A 10853-nucleotide genomic window follows, 5' to 3' on the forward strand; every position below is an offset into this window, starting at 1 on the left:
GGAGCTGTGGTAGCTTCCGTATTGGATTGTATTCTTTACGTTCGAATGGTATGTTATGGGTGGTCAACCAGTCCAGAGTAGCCAGAACACAATATCTTTATCCTTATAGTACTTTTTTACAAAACAACCATTTTTAGCAATCAGTTCTTCGTGTAGACTACCGTATTGACTCTACTCGTCCGACCGTAAAAGTGAGACATGCCAGCGGTCGAAATAACTCCCCACACCTAATCTTGGGCTCAAACTTAGCTTTTCTGGCACATCTAACCATATCGGGTGTAGTGTCCAACTCGTCGGTATAAAACCCAGTGATCGAACTGTTCGAGACTGTACAGTACTCTCGGCAAAGCATTCGGCACTTCCCCGGGATTTCCTGCAGCTGCTCCTCCGTGTATTTCGTGCAACGTTTCACGCCCTCCGCTCTCAGGATTCTGACCACCGTGCTCTTAAAATAATGAATGAATATGTACTTTTTTAATTCGAATATGTATTCTGTTTCTTAGATCAATACTTTTTTTTGCAAGTTGTATGTGAATTTTGAATGAAAATTGTGCCTGATAAAGATTCTATATTAGAGATTATCAAGAAAACTATCTCAAAAAGAAAGCGTGCCCGCCAGCATGCAAAGCAAAATAACAACGATTTCGTTTAGAAACTATGAGGGTTTTACTGCACTGCAGTAACTGACTAGACCGACTCGTATGCATACTCGCACCGTCTGAACCCAGCTTAACTTTAGGTTTAGATTAGGTTATGGTAGGTTAAGTTAGGTTAAGTTTGGTAGGTTAAGTTAGGTTAAGTTTTCTCGTCTCTTATTAACTTACTTCGTTAATGCAAACGAAAATTGTTAACTTAGAGAACAAGAAAGGCTGAATTGTGAATAGTAAAAATGGAATAAAAATAAGGAAAAAAATCAACGAGAAAAGACTCTCCAGACAATCTTAGATGAGTTGTTAAAGATATGATTATTATATTACTAGCTGACACGGAAAACGTTGTTCTGCCATGAAATTTATTTCTAGTGAATATGTTGGTTGTATGTATTGTAGGTGTGTTTAAACGATCTACACTTACGTGAAACGTTCGTGACTCTTGTGTTCATATTTGTGTTTGACATACAGAGGAATAGAGCGCCAAGTCGATGGCCACCGACAAAATTTAAAAAAAAAACACAAACCATTCCTTGTATTCCATTTACGAATCTGACATGTTTGTTCACTTGAACGTTAAATGTAAAGTGGAAAAAGGAATATATTTTTGTCGTAAAGTAGACAAATTAAATAAAGAAACAAATTTCGTTGTTGCAAAAATGTTGTTTTTCATCGAACTACAGAAATTAACATTAATATGAGCATTGAATGTTAAGTTGTTGAAAACAAAGTTAAGTTGTTGAAATTTGAATGAAAATTTTTATATATCATTTAAATTTTCATTTCACGTGTTCGTGTTCATTTCACTCGAAAATTCATAACAATTTACGCTTCACAAAAATGAAATACGAAGCTCAATGACGTCTATATCGCATTGAGTTTCAAGGTCGGATGCCATTTGTACAACCCGTCGAAATCGAACGGATGACAGAATGCGATATTGCAATCGATTCGGGTTATTTTGACTCGATCGGATTTCAAAATACGGGTTTGTAGTTGATCAATAGACGCATCTGAAATTTTTGAAGAAATTACACTTTCGATTACCTCAGAGCGTATTTTGTGGACTATCCAAATCAAAAATGTGCATTTGAGGTTATTCTCACTTTTGCCATCCAGCCGAATACATCCAGCAAGGCGTGGAACCGAATACATGTAACGTTGCAATGAAGCTCATTCTACATTTCGTTCTTTTTGGAGTAGAACTACGTCTTTCAGGAAGGGTGCCAAATCAGAAAACAAGTCACGTTTTTTGAAATAAAGATAACGTTAATAACTATCTTCACTGTGAACGAATTCTCATGATTTGCATACCAATCGAATCGGAATTTTCTAAGATTTGTTTGATATGCTCTACATTACAATTCGCTAATCTCTAAACGGTTTAAACTAATGAAAACTGAACTTCCTTTTTTCACATACATACATTTGTTCTGTCGATTTGTGTGCTAACCCTACCCGCATTTCGAATGCTTATAACTCGAACATTTCTGAACAGATCGGAAAGATGTTTGAATCAATTGATAGAAAATATTTCCACGCGTCTATCATAATTGATAAAATATTATTTTTCATGAGATGAACAATTGAATAACTGTGAAATGTCAAGCGTTATTTAAACGCCCTAACTGTGAAGTTTTGATTAGCCCGATTCACGGTTTCCCCAACACGGACTTCAAAATCGATGTACCTGTGGAAATCCGCTCTGCAAATATACATGCAAATCGGGAGTATTTTTGTTCCCACCGAGCTGTGTTTCCCTAACACGGACTTCAAAATTAATGTGCCTGGAGGAATCTGCTTTGCAAATACATGCAAGTCGGGGGTATTTGTTGGTGTTAAGTACTTTTGTACTCGCCTGTCGTTGTGCAGGCCGGAATACGTTTTCCTAAAACGTACTTTTAAACTGAGAAGCATGGGAAAATTGTCATTTCAGATACTAGAGGCGAATGAACTTTCGCGGTTCGAGAACTACGTAAACATGAGATGTGCAATATTTTCAGAGGGAAATGTAAAATACAATGATCGTTTGACAATTCTTCCGTTCACATATTTTGGTAGTCCTAGGCATCATATCAAACGTAAAAGGACATTCATCAAATTTATTTGTAACGAAGAACATAATCTATTACAAAAATTTCGATAAATTCTAAAATAATATTCGAAGTGGTAAACAAATGGATTGCATAGTATAATTGCGTAGTTCTACGTCGAAAATATGCGGTCGTGTCATAGATACAACCCCTTACAATTTTTTTGTTTGAACACACGTGTTGTAATATCATGACAATGCATGCATTTAGGCCTGACAATAACAAAGGCTGTGTCAGCATTGTTCATAATAGCGTCTTGCTAGTGATTGTATTTTTCCTCACGCCGCTTCTGATAATCTAAAATCGCAGTCGTTCACTCTCTAGTTCTCTATCGTTCGCAACTCATTCTTCGTTGAGATGGTGAACGTTAGGAACATTAGTACCATTGAAGAAGATGGAGAGCGTCGTTTGAACGGTGGGTGTCAACGATGAACTCCAGATTAGTGTTTCTTCTTCGAATCACAATTTCTCGCGTCGCTGTGCAGTCGCCTATCATGACTCCAGCAATGTCTTCAACAACATACGCATTGAATGTATACGCGTGATCTCCAGTCAGTGTTTTATTAGGATTGATGACAATAATGTGTCACCTTGCAAACCGAGCTCATTTTTTCAATAATTATGTTTAATCAAAAGCTTCCAGCTCGTCGGCAAAACACATGGTTTTAGCCGAGTTGAGATTATTGGCGTATGTGTGGATGAAAGTTCGATGAAGCGAACTTAGCGCCATCTATCATTTAACAACGTTAATAAATTCGTTCCTTTTGATAAACGAACGACGAGTCGATTATTCAGATTTCATTTATACCAAAATACTAAAATCGCGATTAAAAATAGGAGATGGGGGGGTGAACCTTTGAGATTATATGTACTTTTATGTCAGATTTAAAAAAAAATCGAAATAAAAATGGCTTAAATTTTTTTTTTGCATAGGGCCACCCTAATAGGTATTAAACATGCGGTAATCGGTACCCTAGCGGTATCAGATATAGTTTACGTCCTATTATCATGTCTACCAAGTTTTGTTTGCATAATTTCATGAAAATCGGTAGAGCCGTTTCGAAGAAGTTCGACCACGAACATCGTGACACGACATTTTTATAGAGATATGGATATTTAAGACTTTTTTTTTTCCTTTTATAACATATTTTTGAGATTGTCTAATTGAAAATATGCAATCATCATTAAATTCGCACCAACCAAATGTTACGATTCATAAAAACAGAAATTTAAAAAATCCGAAATTTGACAATTTTGGCATCTTCATATCATGGCTTCGTTTTTGGACAACGAAGAAGAGTAAGAAGCCAGTTGTCTGATCTTATCTTAGTATGCGACAAGCAAACCAAACAACTCGAAAAATTCTGAAAGTTGCATCGATAGCGCTCACTCGCTCGATGCTATCGAATTGCTCGGTATCTATAATAGTAAAATAGGGCTAACAAGCAAAATTCTTATCGCCTCGATTTCTATATTAGGGCCCTATAATAGTAAAACAAAGACAACGAGCAAAATTCTTATCGACTTAATTTGTAAAATGGGTTGAATGGTACTGTTCACTGAAGAAAATATCACGTCAATCAATCATTGCTAGTATAATTTATTGCCACGGTGTACCTTAACCGAGAATAGCATATAGATTTTTTCAAATAAATACGACACGACAGCGACAGTTTTAGAAAACAGTTATTCTTTATTGAAACAATCATATCCATATTAAACATATTAATATTTTATTACCCCACTACTCAAATAAAAATGCGACATAAAAATAAGGCTCTCCGCAGTAATTCCTACAGATCTCACGAAAAAATTTAGATGAATTACTCTTTTAGGTGCGTTGATGAATCCAAACATTGTAGAACCATTTATGAACATTACCAAAATTTACTTAATTCAATTTTAAAAAAGGTGTAGTTGTTTTATCTAATAGGATTATCAGTTATTTCTAATAGCTTATCAGCATATTGTTGTGCGTTGCAAAACTGTCTTGCATATGTAAATCCAGTAATGTTAAACATTGTAATAAGTAATCGGTAAGTGAATTCCAAATAATGCACCGGTAAAACTAACCAGACACGATTTTCTTCAGCTGTGCTCCTATGAGATCCAACGAAGCTTTGTCAATTTCTTGAAGGCCAAGTGTTATCACAATTTCATCATTTCTGTCTATAAAGTTCATGAGATATCGAATGGCTGCTTCCGTCTCATCCGAAGCCACTCCAAAAGTGTGCTTTATTGAATAGATTCGGTTCTCGCTAACACTTGAATTAGCCGAGTCTGCACCGTTCACCTCATTGTATACCTGGTTGCGCACTGTGTATACATTGGTCACTTTTTGCCGCTGTGTGATCAATAAGAACGACTTGTTTGCAAACCGGTGGTAGACGATGTCAGTTGGATATTCACCAATTTGAATTGTTTCAATATAATCAAACGCCTTGTCATTGGAAGACATATTCGCCGTCGTACGAAATTTCTACGGAACTTTTTAAAAATTAACCGAAACCATTAAGGAAATGATACTGTCGGCGGTAAATTTGTTTATTATTGTCGCTGTCAAAGCACAGTTGCGCCCACTGAAAAGAGTAGAACAGAAGTGAAAATCTAGACACTAGAGATGTGCCATCCGCTCATGAGCTGCTCATCCGAATCGCTTCTTCATGGTGAGCGAATTCGGATCGGCTTGCACTCAAAAAAACAGCTCTTCAGCTCACATCGGAGCTGTTGAGCTGGTGAGCTGATGGGCTGTGGAGGCTGCAGAGAGGGTGAGTCACAACATGCGAAAGAATTATCTCTCTCCCTCTATTCGTGATATGACGCCATTTTGTCCTCTCCGTTCTAGAGCTGTAGCAGAGAGGCCGGATGGAAAAAGGTATTTAATTGAAAGATATCAAATCGTTCGTTTATTATTTATATTTTCCATACAACGGATTACAAAATAAAAATCATTATATCAATAACTGTTTGCAAATGAAATTAATATATTATATTTAATTTAAACATAACTGTTGAACATATAAATTTATTTCCGCCTGCTGTTATGTAATGTGGACTAGAGATGTGCCATCCACTCATGAGCTGTTCATTCGAATCGCTTCATCATAGTGAGCGGATTCGGATCGGCTCGCAATCAACAAAACGCAGCTCATCAGCTCATTACGGAGCTGGAGCTGATGAGCTGTTGAGCTGATGAGCTGCTGAGCTGATGAGCTGTTGAGCTGTTGAGCTGATGAGCTATTGAGCTGTTGAGCTGATGAGCTGCTGAGCTGATGAGCTGTTGAGCTAAAGAGCTGTTGAGCTGTTGAGCTGTTGAGCTGCATAGCTGTATAGCGCAAAAGCTGCAGAGAGTGTGAATTGCGAGACGCGAAAGGATTTTTCGTCTCCCACGCTTCATGGCATGACGTCAGTTTGTTTTCGTGTATCCCTCTTCGTACTTTAGCTTTAGCAGAGATGCCAGATAGGAAAAAAGGTTTTTGTTTTGAAGATATTCAATCGTTCGTTACTTCATTAAATTTTTCTTATATGGCCAAACAAAATAATACACATTATTATATGCTTGTAAATAAATTTAATATATTACATTGTTATTTAAACATTACTGTCGAAACACATACATTTATTTCCGCGTGCTGAATCAAAACAATTCAGAAAATCACTCGGCATAAATGTTGATGATTGATACTGGTCCTTTTGTTACCTTTGTGATCGCGAATAATTATTTCTCGTTGCACCTATTAGTAGATTTATTTTGATATCCTCGGATGCAAAAAAAAATCTCGATGGTTTTTTTTCAAAAAACGTTGTCTCGGCCAATATTCCTGGAGGCATTCTATTTGGCTACTGCTGGTTTTTCTGTTGTTTAAGTTCAGCATATCCTAAGCATCTTCTATGTTTCAGTTTTAGTTTTTGTACAATTACGAATTAAATTCGTTTATTTTTTGCTTTCCGTCTATTAAAAAATGCACACTATGCAATGTCCCATGGTGATTACGTTTCATTTGCAATTGTGTGGACAACTGCAAAATTCAACTGAGCTGATGAGCTGTTCCAAATGAGCAGCTCACTTGTATGAGCTGAACGGCTCTGAGCCGCTCACCATGATGAGCTGATTTGCCCATCTCTAATGTGGACGCCCCACCGGGTGCACGCAGCCGATGTCCCATCGGATGCACGAACACACGAAGCACAATGTCGTCAACGCTAATTTACTTCGTTTGGTTTTGGTTCGACTTTCTCGAACCGGACCCACTTGTTTCGAGTTGAGTTCGGTTTGATTCGAGTCGGTTTTCGGCACGACTAGTCCGGGCGGTACATCCACATTTAGTTGACTTTACCGGGCAGCCAAGGCCGATTGGCGTAATGTGGACGCGTCTTTAGTTTGTATATAATTACAAATACAATTGGTTCATTCTTTTTTCCTTTCTGTTTTCTATGAACATATACGCTTGCACCAGGGTAGTTACGTCCCATGTCCCATGGTAGTTACATTTCAGAAACAATTGTGTGAACAGCCGCAAATTCAACTGATCTGAAGAGCTGTTCCAAATGATCAGCTCACTTGTATGAGCTGAACGGCTCTGAGCCGCTCACCATAATGAGCTGAGTTGCCCATCTCTACCAGGACGGGTCTATGGTACTAGGTGAGGCCGTTTCGTCACTAAGTTGGTAAGGGGAGCGGTATATGAAAACAGTACGGAAGAAAGCAGAAGGGGAATTATTTGCTTGTAGCGTGAAAGAGACAGACTGATCACGAGCGAGCTTCGCCACTAGCGTATTGTGTATTGTTTACAAACAAAACACAGTAGACTTCCAAGATGGCTGAAGAGTCGTTTTAGCAAGTTGGCCCACCTTAGGATATACTTCTAGGCGCCTTGATCTCTACTAGACACTATAACACTCAAAGAAATTTTTAGTACAACCAACTCTGTGATTAATCCCAGCAAACATTAAATCGTATAATTTTGCACGTGCCAAGTCTTAGGCGGCGGTGACACTGGATGCAGAAAAGTGGTCGTACGAATTGTATGCAATAGTGAAGCTAAACAACCACATTGAGTTGTATTGGTGTGGTTACATTGCTTCCCCCTTGCTTCGTTCGTATTAGTCAACTTCTATCGAACAAAATTGTTTGTTTCTATTCGTACAATCAAATTTTCGTGCGTACTCCTATCTAAAGTAACCTTAGCCTTACAAGAAATCCGAATAAATCATAATCGCATATAATATCAATCAAAGTATGTATCGTGTATATTTGAAATCGCATAAAATGTAAAAACTCGATTTTATATACCATTATCAAAATAAGTCGCAATTTGGTATAATAAACATCAATTTTATGATATACATTGTCGTAAAATATATTTAATCCGCATCATATGCGTATATTACGCTGATGCAGTTTGTGTGTCGTATAAGCGTATAATTTAAAACGATTTAGTACTGTAGTAAATCGTGTTGCATGCTGAAGAAAATCATGAAACAGTAAATCATATTAGATCCTAATAAAGAACATATTACATCATATTGAAATGTCAATGAAATTCTGATGCACTCGGAAGTTTCAACCGCTGTTGAATTAAATTTCAGATAGCCGCGCGAGATAGCTGGTGGATGATAATCCAGACGACCGGAGTTCGAACCCACATTGGAACAGTTTTCACCAAACATCAATCTGTGCCATTTTAAACATTCATATTCCACTCCCAACACAAGTCAATCAAACAATTATTATTCCTACAAACATAAATACTCATGTATAAAAATGGCGATTCGTGAGGCTATAATAAACATTTCACGAAAATATTTTGCGCCATTTGTTTTTTTTCTATGTCTGTAATAAATCATATATGAGTATGGCAAAAGTCGTATTTGGTGCTTTGACAATTCATGAATATATTCATATTAGATCAAAGTTGCATATTCATCCATACAAATTCGGTAGGCATATGCCATGTATGTATATGGCCTCCACTTTTGCATGCATATGCCAGTTAGGCGCATTATATGCCAACCAAATTTTAGGGCATATGATGTTATATATACGCTTGTTATGCGATTTAATGTTTGCTGGGATATTACTAATTCTTTAACCCTTTAGGGTTTGTGTCGGCATATAACCGCCCAAACCTTTCTACCGTTGCGGATGCGTTTCGACAATTCTCACGCGTCTTCTGATGTTCATCTGTCATCCTAAACAATAAAATACGTATGGGAATATTAGCCTAAGAAGTTAAATTGCTTCTCATCAAAATTGGAGACTGCCTTTGTTGGATTTTAAGGAAAACACTATGGAAAAACATTCTTCAATTTATAGATTCATTTAAGAGTTTGGTCGGATCGGCCTACTGGTGCAAAAACCGACCCAACTGAATCGGTGTAATGTGCGCCTATGCATACCTCTCCGTACTAATTAACACTCCTATACTCGCGGATTGGTCTGTCAGACCGAGAAATCAATAATTCGTTCATTTCTCAGAAAATATCAACACTACGACTTTGCGTTTCTCTCTAGCTTCGTTATTCGTCGTTTGTCATCGTTTAGCGTATCGCATGTGTTGGTACAAAGGGGACGTGTGTCACTTTTTTAACACTTTCGGTCTGACACACCTATACTAGTAACTTTTTTGGACAAGTGCCTTTTTCCATATTCTAGAATATTGTTGAATGAAATGTATAAATTAATGTTAGTGGCGTGGAATATTTATTGAATATAATGCATAAGATCATTACCAGACTATTCTTTTTGGATTTCAGTCCCTTTTGTAACTGGATTGAACGGATCCATATATTAACTATTCGTCGATATATTCGTCGTTAGACTCATACGTTCAAAAGCAAAATATAAGTGTTTGACTTTCGTATAGTTATTCGCTAAATATAATGGTCATACATATACACACTTGTGAAAGAATTTCAGTTGTGGATGAATTGTAAACAGTAAACTATAAACTAATCTTTGGCTTATGTTAATTTTTAACAGTTACAGTTTCGGGGATATTTTTTTTATAATGAACAATATCAACAAGAAAACAAGAGAAAGAAAAGGAAGTTCCTAGAAATCCTTTTATATCATCTTTTTATACCCTATCTATAAAAAGGCATTAATTCTTAGTTTACAAAGAATACAGAGACAAAGAATATTAGAAATATGCAAACTTTCTATTCCAGAACCTTTATCATCTGGTGATTATCTGAAAGGTCGGTATACATTCTTCTCTTTGATAAAAGACCCGAAAAACACACAACAACTGCATGAAATGTAAAAAATATGCTTGTTTTGAGCATGCAGTTATGCTATGTTCTGATTCTTACTCCAATGAAACCACAATCAATTAATACGTTTTTATGTTATTTTATAGCCCTTTATACTTCCATGAATTATATTCAGTTGCTTACTTTTAATTAATAACAGTGAAAAATTCGAATTTCGTTATTTGTGTTGGAGTATCAAAAATTACTCTGTTTTGAGGAGGCTGAATTAGATGGCTATTAAAACATAATAACGACGAAGAAAACGTATTTTTTGGAGTTTTTTTCATTTAATCATACCCTCTTCTTAAAATAAATGCCAATAAAGCCTGAAAAATACACAATGGAAACATTACAGAGAAGTTCAATTTTCGGTCTGTGACACCGTGCGCGAGTATACCAGTTATGATTTTGCGCGCGAGTACAGAAGGGTTAAGAAGCCGACCGAAGTATCGGTCGACAAGGCAGTCTGCAGTCTGCGGGGGCTCTAATTCTTTTCCAGTGTTTGTATAATGGACGGTAGTCTTAATTTTCAACATTTTTTGTAGTACTAGATTATTTAATTTATAAACCTATCGGACACAAAATCCACATCTGCCTCAAGGCGCCTAGAAGTATATCGTAAGGTGAGGCCGTTTCGTCACTAAGATGGTTAGGGGAGCGGTATATGAAAACAGTACGGAAGAAAACAGAAGAGGAATTATTTGCTTAAAGCTTGAAAGAGACAGACTGATCACGAGCGAGCTTGGGCACGAGCGAGCTTGGGCACAAGCGTATTGTGTTTTGTTTACAAACAAAACACAGTTGACTTCCAAAATGGCTGAAGAGTGGTTTTAGCCAGTTGGCCCACCTTAGGATC

The sequence above is a fragment of the Toxorhynchites rutilus genome, chromosome 2 (genome assembly GCF_029784135.1).
Source record: "Toxorhynchites rutilus septentrionalis strain SRP chromosome 2, ASM2978413v1, whole genome shotgun sequence".
Lineage (NCBI taxonomy): Eukaryota > Metazoa > Arthropoda > Insecta > Diptera > Culicidae > Toxorhynchites > Toxorhynchites rutilus.